The following is a 22,108-nucleotide window of genomic DNA, read 5'->3' as shown; positions in this document are numbered from 1 at the left end:
CATGCAGCCATTTGCTTGACTCTCCTTTACTTTCTCTTCTTAAAACTGAGATCAATCTTGACTGTATATTTAGTGGCCGGTGGAGAATAGCATGTAAGTCGGTAGACAACTGAACAGCGCGGAAAAACTACGTATCATGTCAGAAATTGCAGTGGCATGGCTTTACACTGGACAATATACTCAAATGCGAGCAGAAAAGACAAAAGTAATGGCGCTGTCAAAGAAAGGCTATTTTGGTGACAGCTAAAATTGGATCATTGCACTGCAATCTCTCAGGGACATCATTGTGGCCATGAAAGGGAAATCCACAACATTCAGATTATGTGTGTCAGATTTCTCTGAATGTTCAGCTGCTTGCATTGATTTTCTGCTCTTCCTGCTTGACTGATTCTCCGGACTCACTTATCTATTAGTTTTTGGTCCTCCATTCAAGATGAAAGGAACAGAACAGCTTTTTGGGCGAGTGTCCCTATGTTGTGCGTGCGTGCGTGTGTGTGTGCGCGCGTGCGTGTGCAAACTCCAAAGCAGCTGCCTGTCTACTATTGTCTAGACAGAATCGTGCACTTGCATACCGAGAGAGGGAGTGAAATGCCGAAAGCTGCCTCTGTCGATAATTAAAGCCACAGTCGGAAACGTAAAAGTGAAGTTGCTGCACAACTTCAAAAAATAAAAATAAAAAATTAAAGCAGTCCAGGGATTTAAGGCAACGATCGGCTTTTCAGCATAAAACACTCAACAAACATAACAGCATCGAGTTAAGGGGATTATGTTCGTAAGGCTTGCAAAGTTTCCGGTACAATGCTATCAACTGTGCGCCACACTGTGCCTTTTCTGGGTGTTTTCCACCACATGAGGCAGAACTGATGTCATAAACTGCTTCATTATTCTTTGTATGTAAAACCAGATAGAGGAATACTTCCAGTGTTTCTGCTGCGGAAAGTCTGACACAGTTTTTTTTTTTTTTTTTTTTTTTTTGCCCGGCAACTCCTCAATCCTCTGGCATCTGCTCTCCATCTTTAATGGAATCGTCTAGCGCGCCATCCCCAAATCAGCCCCCATAATGCCTTGCCGTCTACATGCCCACGGGTTATGTCTGTGTCACGCTGTAATGGTTCCTCCTTATCTGACACACAGTTATGCAAATATTAGGTTCCACCCATATATCTGGTGACTGGAGCTTCCCTTGCTCGCTCTCTCTCTCTCCTTCCATTTTTTCCACTGATTATACAGTGATAGGCTCACTTGCCCTGGAATAGACTGCTGGCGTAGAAAAGTGATTAGTCATATCTTGTGTTTGCAGCAATGTAAAACCCAACGCCGCCTGGCCTCTATTGTCGTTTCCGTTTTGCGTGCGTGACAGACTGCCGGACAGTTGAAAGCAGATGAAAAATTCCCTTTTAGCCTAAGTATTGCATGCAACATGTGGCGTAATAGATTGAACAGAAACGGCAAATAGTCTGAAACCATAAAGGCCGGGGGGTGTCGTATCGCAGCAAAAGTCTTATTGCAATTATGATGCGGCTCGCAGGTATGGATCCATAGCAACAGAAAGAAAGCTAATGCTGTAAACAAGTTTCTCACTAGGCTTTAACGTACCTGACAGCAGATGAATTTCACAGCACAGCAATATGTCAAGGAGATTGACTGGAACCTAAGTGAAAAATGTCCAAAAATTTCAGAAAGTTGCAACCTAAAACTTCATGGGGAGAGGAAGAGGAGGGGGGGAAAGTCATGATGCATTTCTCGCTAGTTTTGCATGGCTATCCAAAGCAATCTGCTCTGGATAGAGCTCAGTGTTTGTCTCAATGCTGAGCCATAAGAACTGACCATAACTGAGGCAAGTGCAGTTTGTTGTGCTTTTGGTTGTTGTTCCGGTTCTTTCTTCACCTGCTGCTTGAGTCGATTCCATCATTATTACTGGGTTAATATTGGCAGTTAATTACAGTCAGTTACTTTAGGTTGTTTTTATGTGACAATGTAAATCGTTTGGTGATCAGAAACATGTTTGTCTAAGAAAACAATGACAGAATCATTGTGCAGCTCTTCCTTGTCTCGTTATAATTAGCTACAGTAAGAAGCAGCTATTTATCTTGACCAATAATCATCCAACTCCTTTAAGTTTCAATTTTGGCAGTTTTTTTTTTGTTTTTTTTTAACTCATTAACATTCATATGTCTTGTACCTTCATCAGCAAAAAGTAATGCATGCAACTTGTAATCACAGCATTTGTTTATTTATTTTCCATAAAATGAACTAACGTCTTTGCTTGAAAACACATTTCATAATTGTTTTGTTGCTCTGTTGACTGCTGAGTGCAGACATGACAGTGTTTCATGAATTAAATCAGATTTTTTTAAAAGATGTGCCTAAATGATACTTAGGTCTGAGTGACTCAAACCTATAAAAGAAAAATTCATCAAGAGAACTAATTATATAATAAATGCTCCGTACATTTCGTACATATCGCAACATAGCAATATTTAAAATATATATATATATATATATTTTTTAATATTCAGTTAATGTAGCCTGGATTTCAGTCTAAAATGTTGCCAAATGTGTGTTTGGACTTAACATTGACAGATGACAGTTATATTCATGTGCAAACAGAAACGGATGAACGGATGTTATGTTGTGTCACGTTAGTTATTTTCTATATTATGCATCCTATGCTACACAAATATATACACTATATTCTAAATGTCACATCATTGTTTTTATGCTATTCTGTGAAGCTATACTGTTCTACAATGGGACCCTATGCACTGCTGTACAAGGCAAGACAATGCGGCATCACCATATCCTGTGTTATCCTGCATTGTGATGTACTTCATGCCTTGTTATTTTGCTGTGGACTGCTGTGCTGTAAAGCAACGTTGCCATGTTATGCAACTGAACATTCTGATGTACTGTATCACACCGACATACCGCTGTGCCATAATCCAATGCAATGCAGGGTTACTCTATGCTATGTTTTACAATGTGGCTCCAATCAATTCATGCTGCTTTTACAATATACTGTGACATGCAATGCTATGCTGCTGTGCTTTATGTTTTGTTTTTTTGTTTTTTTTTCTGTTATGTTATCCATCCTTTACGTCTCATGCCGGCGTATGTTGCTTTATGTCAACAAACAAACAGGGAGCTTCGGTCTTGTTTTATTAACACGTAAAACCATCTAATCAGCCCTAATCCTAACGTCCTTCAGCTTCAGCTACCACGTAAGACTTTGCAAATTGAAACAGCTGAATCGACAAGCATGACGAATCACAAGGCGCGATCGGTGACGTCGATGCGCTGTGTTGTCACGCAGCCGCCGTACTACGGATTTTAATTAGTCAGATAATGTGTTGATGAGAATCCATCTGGTCCGGCAAATCTCTCCTGAGGCTCGATTCGGTCAGGTAATAGTGCAACGCGTGGTTGGTGACAGCACGACTGAAGGATGTAGTAGAGGAGGACGTGAGGAGTAAAATAACAACCTGCCCCTTTTTTTTTTTTTTCCCCAGTTTCACCCTGACTCACACACGCACACACACACCAAACCACTCCTCTCCCTGCTCTCTAAAGCACACAAACTCCATCTCCCTGAGGGGTAGTGATCTGTGACTCCTCAATGTTCTGTGCACATCTGAGATGACAGCACACACAACACGGCCAGCGCTCGAGTCTGGGGTTCCACATGATCACCCACAGCAGTACTGTACAGCAAACAAGATACTACCAGAGTGTGTACAGACATGGCAACAGTGCTGGAATTCTTCTGAATCCAACTGTGTAATGCTCAGACTGGGCTGCATGAAAAAAAAAAAAAATGCAAATCCAGCCTCTGCTCTTTCTAGGGCAGCAGTGAAGCCAGATGCAGAGCCTTTTACTTGTCACGATGCTAATCTTTCTGATAGACATTTGCACGTCGTTCTCATTTATTCGGTCATTGAGCTTGATCTCCCCCATGATGACTTTGCCTTGTAGAAAAGCAGAAGACAAGAAAAATCAGGAGAGTGCTTTGTTTCTATTCGGTTTGAGCACGGCGCTACTACACTGCCTTGCAAAACTTTAAAGAGAAACTTAAAAAGAAAAAGTCAAGTTAAAAGCACATTCAGCATCGCAATGATTTCCATTGGGATTTCAGGTCACATGTCAACATAAAGAAGTGCAAAAAATTGTGAAGTGAAAGGAAGTGGACTTCAAAATTTACATTTCCAAAAGAAAAAATCTGCAAAAACACAAAACACATACTATTTTACTGGTGTTCCTTTAATTGTGGTTGAAGCCGTCTTGTGTCTGCAAACAGCTTTATTATAGATTCTCAATCAGATTTAGGTCTTTGACTGGGCCGTTCTGATTCTTAAATATGCGTAAATCAAATTGCGGAAACATCACCACACCATGCTGCCACCACTGTGTTCTCTTATGTGGATATAATGTGCAGTGGTTATGCTCTTCACATTCAAGTCATACGAGATACTGAAGTAAAAGTAACTGTTTTTACAGTTAAAATAATTTTCTATCATGATTTTATTTTTTTATTTTTTTCAAACAAATCAGTGCAAACCCTGTGAGAGCAACACTTTGACGCTGAAACTTCAAAAAGTCTTTTTTTTTTTTTTTTGTGGTCCATATTATTCACCCCAATTTCACAGAATAAGTGGGAGAAAATATTCTCCCCCAAAGACATGAAACATATGTTTTCCCAAAAGCACAGGAAACTGTGTCACCGCTGTAGATGTGCACATTTATATCTGTATAATTTAAAAACCTGAGACAGTTTCCCCTCCTTATTATCGGCGGAGGTAGGAGCAGACCAGATTCAATTTAAGGGGAGGTAGTGGATCATGAAGGCATTTCACCATTCGGGAACAAATTTGATATCCGTCTGGAAGTCAGAACCCGGAACGGCGGTGTTGTCAGAAAAAGTAAAATGCTGCTTTATTTGCCATTCCAACTCCAATTTCACATCATTGCCCCAAACTTTTTTTTTTTTTTTTGATCCTATCATTTTCTTGACTTTTTTTTTATATATATTTTCTGCCTTAGCACTCTTTTTCTTTTTTTTTGACACTCATGATCAAATCCTTATGGCTCTGCCTAAATTGCATCTTATGAAACTCGGACCAATTACATTTTAAAAAATATTTTTTTACAGCATCGGAGGGTTGCACGAGAAGAGCAAGGAAAAAGGTGCGACTCTGATCCTATTTGATCGTTACCTCTTCTAAGATCACACTTTCTGGCATGTCTCCAGTTTTGGAATAGCTGAAGAGATGATGGAGCTGAAAGAATACTTAATGCATGTGTAAAATTGAGAAATTTAATTAAGATTTTGGTTTTATTTCCAGAATTTTCTTTTTGTTGTTATTCTAAGATTTGATTTTTTTTTTTTTTGACATTATGTATAAATATTTGCTGTACTGTTTCTGTCTGTATTTAAAGGCACTTTTGTCGAAAAGGCTGTTTTTTTAACGATGACAATAATGGCGCTAATCCAGTCCTACTAAGCAATGTGAGGTTTTACATAGTTATCTAATCAGAGAACATAACTTACACAAAAAGCAGACTTACTTCTTTGTAAAACTTTTTTTTTTCCCTTTAACTTTAAATTTGTATTGGGACAGAATTTGCTGACCCCGCTTTTATTAATTTACTGTTTGGTTTTATCGGCTCTTATTCAAGTTGAGGAGGCAGAATTACAGCATCGTATTTATGGCTGCTGGGTTTACACCTCTTCATCATCCATCCACTGTGTTCAGTAAGGGCTTCTGTGTTTATGATCAACACCAGGAGGACGTATAACGATAACTAAATAGTCCCAGATTGTTCGAATCCTTTTATTGAGACCTTACGTTTCCTGCACACTTGCCCCAAGCTCCGGGATGCACTGCTCCTGATATACAGATTTTGTTTTTGGCGATAAATTATTATTTTTTGTTTCCCCACTAAGAAAATACACACACTTCAGGAGTTACAATGGGAGATTTAAGAATTTCTCAAACATGCCTAAAAGAGTCAAAGCAACACTTCAGGTAGATGAGGGAACAATATTATAACATAAAAGTCAATTTGACACAATAGTTCCCTTTAAAAGAAGATCCTGAGCGAGGCTAAGGCAGTGCAAGATTAAAGAGTATTTCAACAACTTTTGCAGATGGTGGGTTATTGGAGAGTGTTTAACTGTTTGGCCATATGTTGCGTAACATTTACAAACCCACAAGACACTGAGAATCTTTGCTCACGAAAACCCAAGCTCTCTTCCTTTCTGTTTTGATAAATCTAGTCGATAATCCAGTTCACAACCTGAATTTATTTTTCTTTTAATGCCCAGTTCTGTTTCAGGACAGACACCCACAGGCAAACAGCGCATCAGACATGGAAACACCCATACATGCACATCTACACCTAAGCTCCTTGGAGTGTCACGAATAAATGTGCATCGTCTTGAATTGCACCAGCGTACGAGAGTTGAACCAGACGCCCATCTTAGAAACTTTTGCAAAGCAAATGTTAAACATAATAATTCATAAAAGTCTCTACAAAGATGTTGTTTGTCTGCCGTTTGAAGTTAACTAAATAAATCTGTCGCGCTGATGCAGATTTTCTCTGGAATTTATGCATCGTTTGTGTTTTCATTTTCTCAAGATTAATGGAGCACAAATTCCAGAAGTCTGTGGAAGCCAAGAACCACCTCTTCAGCAGTACTCACTTTGCCAGCTTTCCAGTTGTATTTTAATTTTCTAAGTAGTTTTGTTGATATTATGATTGCTATCTAGGCTTATTTAGCACACTATCACTAAAAAACATAATACAAATTTATGGTTTTTGCCTGTATTTCCAGTCAACATAAAGCCTAAAATCATCTGCAATTTTTTTTTCTCTCTCTCTCTCTAAATGCATAATTAGTTCTCAGCAAACATACATTTTAATTGCTGTCTGGCCTTTACTCCTTAGCATTTTAAAACCAACATAAATGGTTTTTTAATGCGTCAACGTACATGCAAAAGCTTGTGCATGCCAAGAATGGCAAGTGCCATCATTGAACTATCAAGTTGGCGTGACACCTTTTAGAAACCAGGAGGGGGAAACGGTAAAAGAAAAAGAAAAAAAAAAAAGGAATAAGACAAGAAAGACGATAGAGCTTAGTGACGAGGGAGCCAGGCGATGCAAAATGAAAGCAGAGCAACAGAATGGAAATGGAGAAAAGTAGGAAGGAGCCAGTGAGAAAGATGTGTTTAACTGCAGGGGTTTGTGTAGGAGTGATGGGAGACCCTGTGGGGCCCGGAGGTAATCTGCAGGTTTATGCGCTAGCTCTCCAGGACCTTGCAGGTGCACTGCAGTAAGGATGTCAAAACTGTTTTTTTTTTTTGTTTTTTTTGTCACATTTGAATGAGCACAAGTACGGTAAGTAAATAAAAAAAATATGATCCTAAAGTCCCCCAGCAGAACTTACTCTGCTCCTTCTGTTGATGCCAGAGGTTAATCCAGGTAATAAAAAGAGTTAAAAAAAACTTTTGCTGGAAAAAATTTAAGTTTACTCTACTTTTGTTACCTACCAAAAATATGGACATGTTTTCAAAGTAAAAAGCACAAGATAAAGTCATTGATATCACAACTCCAGGCTTTAACACTTCCACTTTCAGCTACTTAGCAGATTTTAGCTAATATTCACAATATTAAAACCTTTTCATCTACTTTCATTTTTGCACAGTTTTGCGAGGAAATCGTCCTAACAGGAAAAAAAACACCACTTTGTTGTTTTTTTTTTACTGACTCAGTTGTGTAAAATGTCAGGAAATTAATTCATTAACAACCCAGTCAAAGTTCAGAAATGTTTAAAATCTTAATAAGCCTGAAGCCTTTAAAAGATTAGAGAATTTTTCTAATAAACTTTCAGTAGATCAGACCACAGCAATTTGGTTTTTAGGTTAACTGAAGAAAGAGGCTGTTACTTAACAACAAAGCAAAGCAATTGCACAAAATACTGCTGGAGCGAATTCGCTCTGCACTGAGCCTGAAAACTCTCCTTATTTGACTCCTTCTCACTGATACCAGCAACAACAAATAAAAAAAAAATCTGAATGTTGTTACTACAAACCAGTTCACCTTCCTCAAATTAAACACAAGGCCACTTTGCCACTGATAGTTTTTAAAGAAAAAAGGGCTTTTCCAATGGATTTTTTTTTACATGTTTCATTTTTTTTTTCCAGAGGTCAGCAATGCAGAGAAGCTTTTCCCAAATCTGTTTCAGGTTCAGAGTGTGAGAGAAAACCTGAACACGACTTAGCAGGGTATTCCATACTCGGCAGGTCCGTTACTTTACGATCCTCTGATGATCATCTTGAACTGGTTTCTGGAAAATTAAGATAAAAAATAAAAAAATAAAAAAAATATTTCCCTGCTGAAGACGTTTTTTTTTTTTTTTTAACACTACTTTTGAGAAAAAGAGCTAGAGGTCAGACATAAACACCGACTCTCATTAAGATAAACAGGTACGCTGCAGGCGGCGTTTCCGGACCTGAACGCCCTTGGCGCTCCGTCTGAATTCGGGCTAGCTTATTTAATCGCACGCCGCTGTTTGAACTGTCTGTTTGTGTTTACACCCGCGGTCACCGACAATTCGCTCTCAGTCTTTTGGAAAAATTTAAATGGAAAAGACCCCCATTTTTATTTAGATTCCACTGCAGTGATAGGTCCCTGTTCGCCCTATCTCTCGTCTCTTCCCATTGCCCTGAATGAAATGAGAAACAATGAGATTTAATCACCCCATTCTCCTTTTGCAAACAATTAGATTGGGCCTTTGTTTTCTTTCAATTTGATGAGGGAATCCGACACCGCTCTTCCCCCAACAGTCCACGGTCATGCATTATGGAGATGGCAGAGTGTGCTCGTGTTAATAGGAATTGACAGGAACCACTGCAGGAAATAACAGAAGCAGGCCTTCTCCGGCACCCCACCCAGGACACCACTCTCCATCATACGCATACATGCCCCTTCAAAGAAAGACAATGGCAGCAGTGCACAACAGGAGACGTCCTCATCAATTATGAAGGAGCTCTGAGTACCATCCATTACACCCAATCAGCCTAAGAAATCACTGTTTTACCTCTGGTAGCAGTTCTCTGTTCATTAGGAAACCCATATGCACATCGGTTAGACGATAAGCCAGGATCACAGGAACACGACTGCCATCTGAATGCCGGTTGCATTTCTTAGTCTATCTCACAGTCTATCAGTGACCTCAATAGGGATTCAGTAATTGAGTAGAAAAAGGGGAGTTTGTCAAAAAAGCAGGAGAAACTGGTTGACTAAAGGGGCTGCAGAAAAGGTGGGAATGAAGATGCTTCTGCTGAAAGTGTATACAGCAACAGATACCGTGTAATTCTTACTGATGTTTTTAACCTTTTATCTATGCTCACATTTTCAACTCTTTTCAGACATGAGAAACACAAATTAAAATGCACGAAGACATTCAAAGCAGTCGGCCATGAGACGGACACCAGCAGCAAACAGGTTTCATCTTAATTGATGTAAAGAGCATGCGAGAGTCGTTAAGAGTCTGTCATATTAGCAAGACAGCTAAATCTTCTTCTTTTTCTTTTGTAAGCAGAAAAGAGAATGTCATTTTCTCTAATAGGCTGAGATGTTTAATTATGCCAACAAAGGGGCCAAGCAACAGGGCTGTGTTTTGGAGCCAGAATTTTGTAATGGCCTTTTCACTTCCTGCCAGCATGACTCATCTTAGAGAATGTGATTTAAAAGATGCGCCTGATTTGCCCGTGAAATTCCAACATTTTCTTAAAGAGGCGGCGCGTTTAAACTAGCTGACTGGAGTGCTTTATATGCTATCTTACAATGTTTTGGTTTTTTTATTATGTTTCTCTTTAAAATTACTATTTAGCATTAAGACAGTGGTTGAATGTTCAATTTTTTTTTTTTTTTTTTGGTAATCGCTCTCTATTCCAAAACAAGCATGGACTGTAAAATAAATTGAATTCGAAAAGATGAGGATGAAAAATCTAGACTATTCCTACTTTATGGTCCCCAAAACCTGCACAACGGTCTTTACTGACTATTCACACGCTTTTGTTATCGGTTTTCGAAGGAAACTCATGGCTACTTAACATCGCCAATACGCCACCCTCAACTCAGGCTTGTAACCAACCCTCACAAGAGAAGACACTTTGGAGACAACAAAGTGGTATCCATCACCGGAAAGATACCAGAGAAAATAAAACAGCGCCAAGGCTACTTGTATGATCGGAGGCTGTCGTGTTTGCAGGGATTTATTTTATTTTTTTCAAATCAGTGGGTATATGTGCAGACGGACACATCCTAAAAGCCATTGAATCGTCAAAAGGAAACAACGAGCCGTTCGTCACAAGCGTCGGGACGCACCAAACAGTGGAACGTCATCGTCTGCCGGAGATTACGCTGCTCTACGCAACACACGAAGAAGCGACGAAAGTATTCCTTTTTAACCCAGAATGCCTGGTGGCCGATGCTACGGATCAATTCGCCCCATGGAGTCAACCACCAGGTCCTTGCTTCCGTAGCCGAGTTAGGTAAATGGAACATCAATAAAAAGAGGCAATGTAAAGCAGGCGCAACAGCAGAGGGGGAAAAACTGTGGCTGTTGTCAGGTAACCATCAAAGGTCTGCGAGTGCATGCAGCCTCCCTCGGAGAGCCGTCGGGACTCATTTTTTGATGCGGTTGCATTGCGCTTCATTATGCATGCCATATTGAACCAAACCAATAAGGTAATCAAGGTGAATCAAATATTCATTGGGCCACATCGCACTGGAGGCCACGGCGCGACCCCAGTCAGAGCAGCAGGAGACGCATCAGAGCCAATAAAGCCCGACGGCGGAGAGGAAGAGGTGCAGAGGCAGAAAATGTGTCTCGTCCTGAGGAAATATAAATGTTAATTTAGAGCAAAGGAACTTTTGTAGGTGTAAAAAAAAAAAAAAAAAAAAAAGGCGGGTGTTTTTTTTTGTTTGTTTGTTTTTGTTTTTTTTTCTTTTTTGGAGGATTTTTGTCCAGATTGTACTGAATTAAAGAAATATCACAGAGCTGCTTCACATCACCTAGCAACAGTAAAAAATATAAATAAATAAAAAAATAAAAAAATAAATGTTTCTTTGTCCTGCTTAGTGCTGTATGCAGAATTGTGCTTTTGAACAAAGACGCTGCTGTGACGTCAGACGTCCTTCCAACACCATCCAAGTCAAGGTAAGACTGTTAAAAAGGGGAAAACCGCGGCGGGTTAAAACAGTGTTGATGAGCTGGAAGCACCGCATCATCACCGCCTTTTGTCACCACCTATCTTGTTTTGTGTGTGTGTGTGTGTGTGTGTGTGTGTGTGTGTGTTGTTTTGGCCCCGCTCTTCCCATCATGCCTCATCGCCAGAGCGCTTGCTCCTCGCCGCTTTCCGTCTTGATCCCCTTTTATATCCTCTTGCGGGGAAATCAACCACATGCACATAAACAAAGCTGCACTGCGGAGCACGCACCCAGGTGTGCGCACAGAAACACAGACGCATCATTTCCCCCGCGCCACGGGGGTGACAGTAACTTCTAGCGCCGCAGCTTCGTCTTTCAGGTGGTAATTAGCAGCTATTGTTGCCGTTCTGCTAATCAGAAATCTCACACACCGATGAGGGTCATTATCTCGCCATCAGGGGAAAAACAGACTCGCCTGGCAGGGGTGTGTGTGTGTGTGTGTGTTTGTCTATTTGTGCGTCAAGCGATATGTGCTTTGATATGGTTCACGGGCGTTTCAAATAAAATTACAAAATAGGATTTTTTTTGCTTTTTTCCCCCATCACTCGCATGTGGAAAGTTTAATAGCTTCTTTGATTCTTGCTGTTTGTTGTGCCTTTAGATACACGGCCGTTCTTTATTCTGAAAAAGCTCTGAGATGAGCTGAACTCTAAGCAAAGGAACCGGAATTTCAAGAATTAACTAAAATGCTGAAAGCGGCTGCTGATGCAGAACCCGCAGGAATCAATAAAATGGCCTCCAACAGACAAAAGGAACGGCTGCGCTAGATTGTATTAAATCTAATTAAATAGGTTTTTTTAAATAGGTAAAGGAGAAAGGCAAATGTCTGTATTATATTCAGTAGAGGAGGAATGCATTTATTTTCTCACAGTTCATCCAAGACTATTTTTTTTCAATTAAAAGAAATCCCACGACACATTTACTGACTTTTGTCAAACTGACCAATGTAAGTTTAAGCAGAGAAGAAGAAAAGTTGGAGTTTTTGATTTAAAACTAAGTCAAACTTTAAATGATCTAAACTAAAAATATAAAATCAATTGTAAAAACAACAAACAAACAAACAAACATGTTTGTTTGTGGATCATGAGTCTATTGAATAAATAAATAATTACAATAACTTGAGCAACTTCAACAATGTCTCTCTTAGATACTTTTGCCAGTTCTAAGTCCTAATAAAGTGAAGAGCTGGAATTATATACATTAAAAAAAAAAACAAAAAAAAAAACGAACAACAACATGACTATTTACAACAAGATAATGAGAACAAATTTAAAAGTGGAGATCATATCTTTGAAAACTGTGACGGATGCCGTCTTGTTAGTGCAGAACGTGCCAACGGCTCATTTTGATGTCGCTTTGCGCTGGTTTTTAGGTTCAAACTTTGATATTTTACAAAGAAAAGGAAAAAAAAAGCCACGGCCTTTCCTCTCAAGGTTAAAGTAGGTCTATGCTGCCCACACAGATACTAAGAGCGAGCCGTCAGCAGAGACACAGCTTAAACTTTGTGAGGACTTATGTTGGTCATTTAGCCCAGCTGATTTTTGCTGCCCAGTTTTTTGTTTTTCTTTAAATGGACCAGACAGACCAAAGACAAGCAGAGAAGTTGCTGCTTTCAGCTCCTCACCAACCATCATAACTGTTTCATTTAAATAATTCATTAAGCAGGCTCCTTAACTTCCTCATGGCCGCAGTTACATAAAGATGGCACACATTAATTTTACTTTTGTACAGCACAAGTTGATGCTAAATACAGAGCTAAAAGCTATCACAGTAAGAAACATAGTCTAAATGTTGACATTTTATGTTGTCAAAAAACAAACAGTTCTTGTAAAAGCCCTTATAAAATACAGTTTATGTGAAGAAGGACAACAGAAGAGAATAGAATAGATGCTTGGTCATGGGATAATCCATACAGCAATTTGTTTGTGAGGTCGTGTCGTATAAGTTTTCAATTTTAACCAGAACAAGAAAGCATGAAGGCATAACACTCCACCGGCTCCCGTTCCGTTACTGAATTGATTGTTGGATTCAGTTGATTTTTTATTTATTTTTTCCTATGGAAAATGTTCCTGATCACTGATCACTACATATCTACTGTGTAACCAGTGGTACTCTTTTGTCCAGAGTGCCACTGGTATCGGTTCAAGTTGAAAACCAGCTATTCCCAGTGCAATTTATTTCAATCACAATGAAACCGAATAACCTTACTGTCACAAAAGAGAGAGAGGAAAAAAAAAAGGTGTCTACTTAGACCAAAGTCTTTTTTCTTTCTTACATGAAGGTTAATTGTTCATTTATATAAACCATCCAAATCAGAAAGGGATTAATAACTAATGGACTCAGAATGAGGAAGAAAATTGTGCTTGTTCTCCTAATTCAAAGCAGTGGTACCCAATTTATATTTATGTCCTTGGGATGGTGCGGTTTGGAAAAGCTGCAGGGCTTCGTGGTGCACAAGATATTGCTGCCTCTTGTGGAGGGCATCTAGCTACTCCGGGGATCGGCCGTCTGCTTTAATAGGACCTTCAAGGTCCCACGCACAAACTGAAAAGCCGGTGCTGGGGACCTGGGTTTTAGGGTCGTGGGATTGGGCCCGGCATTACTCTTCTCTCGCTCTCTCAAACGCTGTGCTTCTTCTTGCTGGAATAATTCATACTCTGATCAGCACTTTTTTTTTTTTTTTCCTAATCCATCTTTATAGATCTTAGTTGTTTTCGGTTTGTGCCTCTTTAGGCATTGGGAGGAAAATAAATAAACCTCTATGAAGAGGTTGGCTTGTCCTTGCGTCTTGCTGGAGCAAACCACCGAATGGAAATGACCAGAGTTTGCATCCCAAACAGGGTCAGCTCGAGGCTCCCGTCTCTCCTCCGCCTTTCCCTTCTGCCAACACGTGCTTCTTCCTGAGACGCTACGAGTTCAACCATTTTTGTTTCACTGCGGCGAACAATGAAAAGCACACAAACTCTTTGCATGCTTGACATGAAATACCTCTAGGTGGGTTAGGTGGAACTGTGGTAGATGGGTTCCCGCAGAGTTTTACCCAACTTCCAGCTGACGGGCGCAGCGTTTATACGCTCTGTTGACTACAGAGGAGTTTACGGTCCGATCAATCAACGTGTCCAATTTGTGTGGATAGACGTTTCACGATGACTTCCACGTTGTTATCGTTTTGTCTGTTGTTCTTCGTACATGATAGACAATTTTTTTTTTTTAAACTCACAATGCAACTGTTTTTCTCTAACCGGTTCTTTAGAACACTCTTTGTTTGCTTGTCGTTTTATCTCTGGACTGGTTGTAATGTGTTATTTCTTAAAGGCAGATTTGTTAAACAGAAAATGCCTGTGTTTGTCTTTACAGCTACCAAAGCAGTGTTATCAGTGGACTTCACCCTCTGTTAATGGTTCACTCTTAAAGTAAAAAAAAAAATTAAAAAATCCGAGAATGACGCCCTTTTTTTTTTCTTCTGAAAGGTTAAATTGGGGTGTTATAGATCCCCCTCCTTTATTAGCTCTGCTGTGACATGCTCCTTTCTTCAGCCCAGAAGGACTGATTGAGGTTTTAAAGACTCAATCCCAGTTGAAATGCAATCGCAGAGGCTTTTAATTAGATAAAGCTTGGCTGGTTTGAACATATACTTTACAGCCGTGTCAGACTAAAAGGGTCTGTGTGCCGTAAATATTGCCCGAGACATTAATAGAATTGAGATTAGAGGGCGGAATATGTGGATCAGTGCTAAAAGGCAGCCAGCAGTGTGCCGACTTCATCCACTGAGCTATTTATAGCTAAGAAAATGGACGGCCCCATTAATATAAGGCTTACCCTTTCTGGAAATGTAAATCACCGGGGCCAATAGCTCGATGTGTGCAGCTATATTGCAAAGCGCCAGCGTGAACTGTTCTGTTTGACTGATTTACAGTAGCCAGGGAAAAGGCAAAGATAATTGCTTCATTTCTGTGTATTGGCCTTAAGGACAGATGATGTGTTTTTAAGTCAATTTGATGTCTTGGCATTTTCCTTCCAACTTCTGCCTGTAAAGACGGGTTCTGCGTCTAGGACGAGTCTTAAAGCCGCAAGGGAGGCGTCATGGCTGCGTGCCGTTTCAGCAAGGTTGCGCGAGGACAGGCCAGTCCTTCTGCGACACGGACAGAAAAATAAATAAATAAAAACCTACGCGTCTAAAGTGGCATTCGAGTCATGTTGAGCCCTCACTCATCTGCGTCCCATCGTTTCTGCCCTTGATGTTTCTATTATGCACCAAGAGAGGGAAAATGAGCGAACACAAAAGACGTAGAAAGAAAGGGAGAGAGAGGGAGAGAGAGAGAGAATAAGAGATCAGATCACAGCCTCAGTGGACACTTCCACAAGGCTGAGAGCTAATCAATAAGCTCTGCATTTCAAAACTGCATGGGATTCGGCCCAACATGGCTTGTTTTCCAAAAGCGCAGACTCCCGGTTTAATTGAGAGGGATCTCGCGTCCAATCAGGGGCTCGGTGTCTGTTCTTTTGAAATGACTTGTCATCTTTTCTCTCTTTCAGCGGCGTATCAGTTTCTCCTTTGCTCTCTAATCCCCCTCTCCCTCCTCTCTTCTATCTAGCTGTCATTACTGTCTGAGTAAAAGCTGTATGCAGCCCCGGTACTCTGCTACTGTACACCTTTCCAATACATGTGCTGGATGACTCAGAGCGCACATTTAAGCTGCACTCATCCAGGTAAATCAGATTTGTGTCTCAAATGCGATCATTTGCAGTGATTGTCTGCACATCAGAGCGGATTTATCCGCGCGGTCGATGCCGGTTTATCTGCATAGGTTCCTGTGTAACAACATTCCAACCACGGCTTCCCTTCATGCACCGTTCAAAGGAACCATTGCAAAATACCAGCAGACTGTTTCAGAACCCGTCAAGTGGCTGCTGTTCTATACCGCCTCTGTTCTATACCTAGGAGCTGGCAGGGGCCAATGAGATGAAATATCAACAGGGAGGTCAGTGCAGGATCAAATCCAAAGCTGTGGTCACCTGTGTCTTGAGTATACACACTTCAATTTCTGTTTGCCTACACTATGAGTCATTTCCAATTGTTTTTGACATGAAATCTGACTTAAAATTCCAAATTAGATGTTTTTGTTGCGTATATCTAAAACATTGAAAAGCAAATACATCTTGGAAAGCTGAAACACCCGAGTTGGTGAAAAGTCTGTTGACTCAACCCCCCAAGGCAGGAAATACTCAGGCCTGTACATATATCAGTTTCTGAGGCAGTGTTAAAATGGTTTCCACTGTGAATGTTATTGCATATTACCGTATTTTTCGGACTGTTAGCCGCTACTTTTTTTCCCCTACACTTTGAACCATGCGGCTTGTAAGCCCAGTGCGGCTTTTCTGTGTATTTTTCTTCAACCGCCAGGGGGCTCTTTAGCAGGAAGTGAATCATTGGAAGTCAAAATTGGAAATCAAAGAATAAAGTGCTGATTTCTTCAAACTCATATGATGCAGCTTTTAAGTTTTGAGGGCTAATCGATCTGGCAGTACAGGAGGGAAATAGAGCCGCTGCACGTAAACTCGGCGTGAACGAATCCATGGTTCGGCTTTGGAGAAGGAGCCCTCTGCTGCCCTCTGCTGGGTCCTTATGGAAAACCGAGAGCGGCAGAGATACCAGCGGCTTATAGTCCGGTGCGGCTTACATATGTACTTTTCCAGCTTTTTCCGGAAAAAAAAAAGAAGTTTGTAGCTGCGGCTTATAGTATGGTGCGCTCTATTGTCCGGAATGTACGGTAAGTCATATTTGGTGTTTGAGCTTTTAAAATGGGCAGCTATAAGTGACTTTGAAGGGAGTCTCAAGTATTCAGAGATTTCAGCTGTTTGCAAGTGGGTGAATACCTCAAAAACCAGTGCTCCACTCTTCCCACAAGTTTACACACACACTAAGGTCACAGCACTTTTAAAGCTCAGCCGATGCTGACATGGCTTTCTTAGTGTTTTGTGTTTGCTCTTTTGAGTGCAGACAGGCGACATTTAGACTATTGAAAACTTACTGCTCTCCATCACTGCGGCCTCACCAGCTGAAAACTTGCAACAGAGTGCCATACGGTCAAAGTCAATGCATATCAGGAAATGGTCGCGATCTAGCAGGAGCTTTGTTTTTTTTTTTTTTTAAACTCTCCTCCACCATATGGCGACCTCTGAACGGCACAGGCCTCGAAGGGATGGGGAAAACTGCTGGCTGGTAAAGACACAGAGGCCGACGGAGGGAACTATACTTTCAGTCGAATGTACCAGGAAGGACACGAAGGACGTGAAGATAGGACTTTCTGTGGCCAACATACAGCTGAAATATCACACATGGGAATAAACTGGCTTCTGTTACCACCGCATGTCTGAAGGGGAGCACACTTGTAACAGAAAATACGAATAAATAAATCTCCCGAGTGAAATAAGTACAGCCGTGCAATCACTGTTTTTGAGAGAGCACAGAAAACACACATACACACACACACTTCCTTTATCTGCAACAAAGCTAAAAGGATAAGGACCAGCACTCTAAGTGCAATAATGAAGCTCTGTGATTAGAATTTAAGGGCATAAATCAGAGGACAAGCAGCTGGTGGATAAGCATAATGAAAATACATATGAATTTTTCATGCAGAAACCTGTGACAATCGTCTGTGTGTGCATTTTCAAACCACTATACATTATTCAACAAAGGCGTGCGGCATGAGACATCTACTTTATTCTTTCAGTTTTACTGGAGACGAAGAAGATTTTGGTTTAATTTGTGAATAAATCGACATTATAATTACATATTAATCCCACAAGGACAACGGGGTCCTTTCAAAGATGAAGTGAGCAATCTTGCATATGATGCAGATCTTTGAATTTAGGAAATAAGGTCACCGTGAAGGCAAAATGCAAAAATCCTTGAGAGTATTAAAAAAAAAAAAAAGTTATTAGGTGGATAAAAACAAAACAAAATTAAATTACTCTCTTTTTTAATACCCTGGAGAGAAGATTCATTGCAAAAATTAAAAAAAAAAAAAAGAAACCACATGTAAAGCAATAACAGCTGAACTGAGAAAATGGGGGAAAAAAATACATAAAAAAATCCAATCATGATGCATAATAAACCTGAAAGCAATGTCTGTAATTATCAGTAAACAACAATTATGTTCATCACCTTTTGAATTCCAACATGCTTTATCATCACATAAGGCTGCTTTCATGTCTCTTTTTGATTTCTTCACTCCATCAGTAAAGGTAATTATCTCCAACTAGAACTTTATGTAGTTGCACTTCTGTCGCCTGGGAGAAGAAAAAAAAACGGCGAATGACTGCCACCTTAAAAAAATAAATAAAATAAATAAAATCTCTCTCATTGCTTCACTCTGCTAGCAACTCTCCCGCTCCCACCACGTGTAATTCCTCGGCAACAAAGGTGTTTTTTGGAAAGCTCAAAAGATACAGAAAAAAAAAAGAAAAAAGGTTTGGAGAAGGTCTCAGATTTAATAACATTCATGAATATAATGCCACCTTTTAGTTTGAATCTGTTTGTGGGGTGGGGGGGAACCCTGATGCCCCCTTGCATCTTCCTATCATAATCCTGGTTCGAAAACTGTGACACAAGCATCACTTGTGATACTGCAGTTCCCTTTAGTGGCATCCGAATGAAATTTTGGTGTTTCTGATTTACAGGGTAAATATTAAATAAAAAAAACTTGGATGCTGAGTTTAGTAGGACCAATATCAACATACTTCTTAATAGATTAGTGCAGTGGAGAGCATTTTAAGAACTCCAGTCCAAACAGAAAAGAACCAGGAGCATAATTTATCTGCATGCATCTGTCTGGGGTTGGATCGAGGCACATCATCAAACCCAAAATAATCATGTTCCAAGTCTAAACTCATATCTTTTAAATTTGGTAATTGCTATTTTCAGCTACCAACCAAACAACTAAGCAATTTGCAAAGTTAATGATGCATTTCACCAAATGTCACACGACGCCGATAAATATGGTTGGGATGACAACTAAACATGCAGAGCAATATTTGCTAAAACACGCTGCAAGCATGAACTGGGTGGCAAAAAAAAAATGTCCATGCGGTTTCACCGGTGTTCTCACCTCGACACATTTAAACGTCAGATGAAATCACAGCTGGGAGCTTTTATGAATAAGGTGCCAAAATGTATTATTCTGAATACCGATCCCCATAAAATGGCCTCTTCCCCGTTTGATCTTCACGCAGCCTTTGATTCCACGAGAGAAAAAATGTGCTTTGACGATAAAGAAGCGAGTTAGCTTTGCTCTTTAGATTGTTCCAGGCAGTAGTTACATTGTTAAAAATCTGACCAGATCTGGAACATGTCAGTGAACAAAAGCGTGGATTCTTAGGTTAAACTGTAAAAGATGCCTCTTAGCCAGAATGAGACCATACAGCAAAACTACAAACAGCCCTTTCAAAGTTACAAAAGGCTTTCCAACAAAGGGCAAAGTGATTTTAGTCGGCTGGGTGCTCACCACAACAATAAATGTCAGACAACACCAAAGGCTGTCAAAAGTAGAAAGCTTTACCTTTGATTTTGACGGCAGAAAAACGATTTGTGTCTTATTCACATTTAAAGGGAGTTTGTAAAATAAGTGCTTTAGAAGGGAAGGTCTAGTCGTTTTTGTCACCATGTATGATCTAGGGACAGCTGGCAGGAGGCTGAGCGTAAATATACATGGTCAGTGTGAGCCGTGTTGAACGTAAGAGCCGAGGCTGCATTCGCACTTTACGTGAACGGCTGATTGTCATCCTCACAANTGAGATGAGCTGAACTCTAAGCAAAGGAACCGGAATTTCAAGAATTAACTAAAATGCTGAAAGCGGCTGCTGATGCAGAACCCGCAGGAATCAATAAAATGGCCTCCAACAGACAAAAGGAACGGCTGCGCTAGATTGTATTAAATCTAATTAAATAGGTTTTTTTAAATAGGTAAAGGAGAAAGGCAAATGTCTGTATTATATTCAGTAGAGGAGGAATGCATTTGTTTTCTCACAGTTCATCCAAGACTATTTTTTTTCAATTAAAAGAAATCCCACGACACATTTACTGACTTTTGTCAAACTGACCAATGTAAGTTTAAGCAGAGAAGAAGAAAAGTTGGAGTTTTTGATTTAAAACTAAGTCAAACTTTAAATGATCTAAACTAAAAATATAAAATCAATTGTAAAAACAACAAACAAACAAACAAACATGTTTGTTTGTGGATCATGAGTCTATTGAATAAATAAATAATTACAATAACTTGAGCAACTTCAACAATGTCTCTCTTAGATACTTTTGCCAGTTCTAAGTCCTAATAAAGTGAAGAGCTGGAATTATATACATTAAAAAAAAAAACAAAAAAAAAAACGAACAACAACATGACTATTTACAACGAGTTAATGAGAACAAATTTAAAAGTGGAGATCATATCTTTGAAAACTGTGACGGATGCCGTCTTGTTAGTGCAGAACGTGCCAACGGCTCATTTTGATGTCGCTTTGCGCTGGTTTTTAGGTTCAAACTTTGATATTTTACAAAGAAAAGGAAAAAAAAAGCCACGGCCTTTCCTCTCAAGGTTAAAGTAGGTCTATGCTGCCCACACAGATACTAAGAGCGAGCCGTCAGCAGAGACACAGCTTAAACTTTGTGAGGACTTATGTTGGTCATTTAGCCCAGCTGATTTTTGCTGCCCAGTTTTTTGTTTTTCTTGAAATGGACCAGACAGACCAAAGACAAGCAGAGAAGTTGCTGCTTTCAGCTCCTCACCAACCATCATAACTGTTTCATTTAAATAATTCATTAAGCAGGCTCCTTAACTTCCTCATGGCCGCAGTTACATAAAGATGGCACACATTAATTTTACTTTTGTACAGCACAAGTTGATGCTAAATACAGAGCTAAAAGCTATCACAGTAAGAAACATAGTCTAAATGTTGACATTTTATGTTGTCAAAAAACAAACAGTTCTTGTAAAAGCCCTTATAAAATACAGTTTATGTGAAGAAGGACAACAGAAGAGAATAGAATAGATGCTTGGTAATGGGATAATCCATACAGTAGTTTGTTTGTGAGGTCGTGTCGTATAAGTTTTCAATTTTAACCAGAACAAGAAAGCATGAAGGCATAACACGAGTGTCGGCTTCACTCCTCCGGCTCCCGTTCCGTTACTGAATTGATTGTTGGATTCAGTTGATTTTTTATTTACTTTTTCCTATGGAAAATGTTCCTGATCACTGATCACTACATATCTACTGTGTAACCAGTGGTACTCTTTTGTCCAGAGTACCACTGGTATCGGTTCAAGTTGAAAACCAGCTATTCCCAGTGCAATTTATTTCAATCACAATGAAACCGAATAACCTTACTGTCACAAAAGAGAGAGAGGAAAAAAAAAAGGTGTCTACTTAGACCAAAGTCTTTTTTCTTTCTTACATGAAGGTTAATTGTTCATTTATATAAACCATCCAAATCAGAAAGGGATTAATAACTAATGGACTCAGAATGAGGAAGAAAATTGTGCTTGTTCTCCTAATTCAAAGCAGTGGTACCCAATTTATATTTATGTCCTTGGGATGGTGCGGTTTGGAAAAGCTGCAGGGCTTCGTGGTGCACAAGATATTGCTGCCTCTTGTGGAGGGCATCTAGCTACTCCGGGGATCGGCCGTCTGCTTTAATAGGACCTTCAAGGTCCCACGCACAAACTGAAAAGCCGGTGCTGGGGACCTGGGTTTTAGGGTCGTGGGATTGGGCCCGGCATTACTCTTCTCTCGCTCTCTCAAACGCTGTGCTTCTTCTTGCTGGAATAATTCATAC

Source organism: Poecilia formosa, unplaced genomic scaffold (genome assembly GCF_000485575.1).
Source record: "Poecilia formosa unplaced genomic scaffold, Poecilia_formosa-5.1.2 Scaffold41, whole genome shotgun sequence".
Lineage (NCBI taxonomy): Eukaryota > Metazoa > Chordata > Actinopteri > Cyprinodontiformes > Poeciliidae > Poecilia > Poecilia formosa.
This window is presented reverse-complemented; position numbering follows the sequence as displayed.